This window comes from Etheostoma spectabile, unplaced genomic scaffold, assembly GCF_008692095.1.
Source record: "Etheostoma spectabile isolate EspeVRDwgs_2016 unplaced genomic scaffold, UIUC_Espe_1.0 scaffold310, whole genome shotgun sequence".
Classification (NCBI taxonomy): Eukaryota; Metazoa; Chordata; class Actinopteri; order Perciformes; family Percidae; genus Etheostoma; species Etheostoma spectabile.
Genome location: NW_022605582.1, coordinates 853,078 through 857,992, shown reverse-complemented (window position 1 = coordinate 857,992; position 4,915 = coordinate 853,078). Strand labels below are relative to the sequence as shown.

The following is a 4,915-nucleotide window of genomic DNA, read 5'->3' as shown; positions in this document are numbered from 1 at the left end:
CTGAACACACCTCCCTGTAAGACCAGCACGCCCACAATGCACCTGAACACACCTCCCCTGTGAGACCAGCAGGCCCAGAATGCACCTGAACACACCTCCCCTGTGAGACCAGCAGGCACATGGGCGCAAGACGGGATAGTAACAACTGCGTCTGAGCCTACTTCTCTTTTGATCTATTATCTCAGTAATCATTTTCATAGGAAGTTTGTGGTCTCAATCGCTAGTTCCAAGTCTTCTTCAACACAGCATGATGTTCATTTAGTAAATGATGGTCCCGTTTATTTTAAAATAGGCGATAAAGCAGGGGAGGCTTTAGGACCTGTCAATCAGGACAGAGGCTTAGCGATGCTAACCACGCTAACACCGTGGACATTAAAACAGGCCCTGGCTGTTGTCCGTATTTTCATCTTAAACTTTGACCTTCTCACTGTGTGTTTTCACTTCATCAAAGGTAACTGGAACATTTAGGCCGATTTAAAAGGTCTCGTCCAACGTCTCGTTCTGCCAACCAAGCTAGTTAGCAAGCACTAGTGTTAGCTGGTGACATATAGAGAAAGTCTGCAGATGTTGTTATGTCGTACATGCAAGTACATCTTTAGCGTTTAGCTTAGCGCAGCGCCATTGTAACCATTGTATTGTGTTGTATGTACAAAACTCCCCAAATATAGACACTTCTTGTTGTGTTTTTTTTTTTTTTTTTAATCCTGTTTCCTTTCCCTTCTCTGTGTATCTTCCCCGGTCTTGTATTGTTTGTCCTGTCTCGTGTTCCCCTCAGTGTCTGTATGTCCTGTTTCCTGTTTTATTTTGAAGTCTATTTTTTTCCTCGTCTTGCCTCTAGCTTTACTTCCTGTGTCCTCAACCTGATGTTTTCCACCTGCTTCCCTGCCCTCCTGTCACCAGCCTCTCGTTACCTGGTGACCTTGTTACCTGGTGACCTTGTTACCTGGTGACCTTGTTACCTGGTGTATTTAATGCCTATGCTTCCCTTGTCTTTTGTCAGATTGTTTTGTCCTGTTCCTGCACGCAGTCTCGTTTGTTTCCTCATCAGTTCCTCGTCAGTTCCTCGTCAGTTCCTCGTCAGTTCCTCGTCAGTTCCTCGGCAGTTCCTCGGCAGTTCCTCGTCAGTTCCTCGTCAGTTCCTCATCAGTTCCTCGGCAGTTCCTCATTAGTTCCTCGTCAGTTCCTCATCAGTTCCTCATCAGTTCCTCGGCAGTTCCTCATCAGTTCCTCGTCAGTTCCTCGTCAGTTCCTCGTCAGTTCCTCGTCAGTTCCTCGTCAGTTCCTCATCAGTTCCTCGTCAGTTCCTCATCAGTTCCTCGGCAGTTCCTCATTAGTTCCTCGGCAGTTCCTCATCAGTTCCTCGGCAGTTCCTCGGCAGTCTCGCGTTCCTCTCAGTTCCTCATCAGTTCCTCGCATCTCCTCGGCAGTACCCGTCAGTTCCTGTGTTGAGTGTTCCCGTTCCGTTCCCGCTCCCGGCATTCCCGTAGTTGCGGTCCCGTCGTCCTGTCTCTCGTCTGTTTCCTCGCCCTTTTTCCCGGACCCCAGTGAATTTTTGATGTCTTGGATTTGTCTTGGATTCTCCCTTGGACATTGGGACTTTTGTGTTTTCTTGTGGATTGTTTTTCATTTTGAACTGCCTTTTAATAGACCTCTGTGTACCTGCTCCTGCCTGCCTCCTCATCTCTGCGTTTTGAGCCCTCACTTCAATCTAACGTCACACTTCTGGCTCCAAAAACAAGATGGCGACGGTCGAAATGCCGAACTCGAGGCTTTCACAAAGCAACGGGTGACATCACCAATGCCACGTTCATAACACACGTTCTAAACTTTAAAATCATCTTCCATTAAAGTATTTGACACATGATCTACCCGGTAGATACCGGTAGGTACCCCCCCCCCCTTCCACACTAAGTGTTGTTAATTGTGTGAAAACGGTGACATTAAGTCAGAGACCCGGTGCTTCCTAAAATGTCTTTCTTTCCCCGCCTGCAGCCAACACACACACACACACACACACACACAACACACAACACACCACACACACACCACACACACACACACACAGTGGACAGTTGGGCGGGGGGGGGGGGGGGGTCAAATCTATCCTGCTGGCTGCTGAATGATGGACAGTAATTAAAAGTTAGCTAATAACCTCTTCACACCTGACATTTCAACAGGGAGGTCTTGGACACCATTATCTACATATAGATTAAACGGCGTAATTGGCAGGGAGATAGGGTTAGGGGGCCCGCGAAGGGAAGAGGAGGAGGAAAAAAGAAGAAGAAGAGGGGCCACGCCATCGCCAAACCATTAAGCAGAATATCTGAGTGACACTCTGATTTTGCTCCCTTTGCTAATGTGACGGGAATTGAGCTGAACTAAAACGCTAAATGAATGAAGCCTATCTCGGTGTGGTTATTACCGGGGCAAACACCGGCCACGGAAAATAGCTTTAATTTCATAATAATTGCTAGATGGACGTGACTCACTAGAGACACAATATGGGGGTGGAAAGACGGGGGGGGGGGAGCTCTCTTCTGAGGATGAATGCTAATGTTCACCGGGCTGCACCACGCAAGCTCCCACATACTGCAATTTGCACAAAAACTCATTGATAGGTGATACTGTGGACTGATGAGATGGAAATGGAGAGGAATTAGTTGCACTGTCATTAGCATTGTGGGAATGTGAAAGTACTTCATTTAGAGAGTAAAACATCCCTGAATGAGATTCCACACAGGTTAACGCTTTTATACCTCCCACAGGTTTGTGTTTGACACTAATAGGCTATTACACACGCATCACATCGGAGCATTGGACACCTCTGATGGATCTACTAATGAACGTGACACGGAGGTTAGGAGCAGCTCCCCCCCCCCCCGGCCTGTGGATGCCGCTCGTCGTCAGGCGTCTCCATGAAGTCTTTTTTTTTTTTTTTATTATTTAACGCTTTGCCACGTTTAAGTCTTGTGTTGTCGTCCCGTCGAAATAGAAAATCAACACTTTTGTTGACTTTTTTTTTTTTTTTTTTTTTACACTTTTTCTTACGTTTTGTCCTTTTTTTTTTTTTTAAACACTTTTACTTTTTGGTTTTTACTCCGCGTTTCCTGCACTGATTCAGGTCGGGGTTTTATTTTTCTTCATTTTTTTTAACTTTTTCTCACGTTTTTGTCCCTTTTGATGCTTTTTTTCAATGTTCAACACTTCGTAACACTAACTTATTAACTTTAGTTTTACAGTGATTTTTGGAATTTAGGTCAATAAACCTCATTTATAGGAAAATTATACCTAATGTTTGAGTTAGAAAAAGCGAAATAATTATTAGACTAAAAATTAAGAATGGATGTTGATGGATAATCACAGACTGGAATATGTCAACTTTTACTCAATACTATTTCAACAACACTTCCATTTGTTTTCAAATGCTATAAAATTGAATAAGATCCAAAATTAATGAAAGTAGAGATTTGTACTTGGCAAAGAGCGTTGTGTGGAATCAATCATGTTATTTTGGGGAATTAAAAAGAACATTGATGTAGGACAACGGGGTCCATTTAACCCGAGGACAACACGAGGGCTAAGTTGTTATTCTACTTTGTGACTTTGTGTTGAAATAACAGAAATATGGAATTCATCTTTCACAATGCGATGAGCGCGACAGATGGAAAGCAGCAGATAAGCAGAGGAAGTGAGTCTGTCCACACTTGAGTCCCAAAGCTGTAATACGCAGTAGCAAGTCTCCTCACATGTGCTGTTAAGTCTGCAGACAGTGTGTAAAACTGTAGCCGAGGAGAAGTCGCTGAGCCATGTAAACAACCTTATTGGCTTCCTCCAAAATAAATCAAGTTGACAGCGACGACTGAGCAATAATGACAAAAGCATGCAGCTAGCTGCCGTCCCCAAAGCTATGAAATGGGGTAATAGTTGCCCTGAAACCTGCCAGGTCATCGCTCGGTGTTTTTCTGACCCTAATTATTACCCAGTGATGAATATAAACCCTCACTCGCGCTCTACAGGAGGGTAATTTAGTCAAATTTCCAAAGCTTTTTGATTTTTTTGGGTCTATTATTTTCCCCGTCTGAGAAAGGACAATTGCTTGAGGCAATTGCTTTTACCCAATGGTTGCTCTTTTCATTTTTTCCACGCGAGCCATTCATTGAGACATAATAATACCCCCATGAAAAACTCCACATTAAAATGGCCCTAAGAATTGTCTTGAATAACCATATGTTTCTAAGCAGAGTGGTGTTCTTTGTTTGAGTAAATGCAGATAAGCGATGTGATTGGCTTCATAAATACCTCTTTTTCTGTGGTGGATTTTGAGTGATTTGAGAAAAGAACGGAAGATAATTACTGAAGATGTTGTATATAAAGCATATATATATATATATATATGTATATATATCGGCATTTAAACCCTCCCTACACAAAGCGTTAACATGTTTTTTTGTGTGTGTGTCTTTGATATTTGTCTTCTCCTGAAACTGAGAACTGATTCCAACAAATGTGTGATTTGTGTGCTCGGTTTCCTGTTTTATTTTGAAGGTTGGTCTCTGTCTCGTCTTGCGTTCCCCTGTGAGTGTCCTTGTGCTCGGTTTCCTGTTTTATTTTGAAGGTTGGTCTCTGTCTCGTCTTGTGTTCCCCTGTGAGGGTCTGTATGCTCGGTTTCCTGTTTTATTTTGAAGGTTGGTCTCCGTCTCGTCTTGTGTTCCCCTGTGAGGGGCCGTATGCTCGGTTTCCTGTTTTATTTTGAAGGTTGGTCTCTGTGGGGCAGAGTTAGTATCTGAAGGAGGATGATGGGGGAGAGTTAGTACAGGAAGGAGGAAGGGAACATGGAGGAGAGTTGGTACAGGAGGAGGATGATGGGGGTGAGTTAGTACAGGAAGGAGGAAGATGAGGAGAGTTAGTATCTGAA

General features: G+C 43.8%; 2 long non-coding RNA genes across 2 annotated transcripts in view; one reads left to right on the top strand and one right to left on the bottom strand.

Annotated features, from left to right (window-relative positions):
• LOC116686074 (uncharacterized) overlaps positions 1 to 100 on the bottom strand; it is a 370-nt gene extending 270 nt beyond the window's left edge. Inside the window, exon 1 of the long non-coding RNA XR_004331144.1 lies at positions 11 to 100. This is a non-coding gene — a long non-coding RNA (uncharacterized LOC116686074). The remainder of the gene's footprint in view (positions 1 to 10) is intronic.
• LOC116686073 (uncharacterized) overlaps positions 1 to 3,729 on the top strand; it is a 22,311-nt gene extending 18,582 nt beyond the window's left edge. The window contains exon 4 of the long non-coding RNA XR_004331143.1: positions 3,718 to 3,729. This is a non-coding gene — a long non-coding RNA (uncharacterized LOC116686073). The remainder of the gene's footprint in view (positions 1 to 3,717) is intronic.
• The last annotated feature ends 1,186 nt before the right edge of the window (positions 3,730 to 4,915 follow it).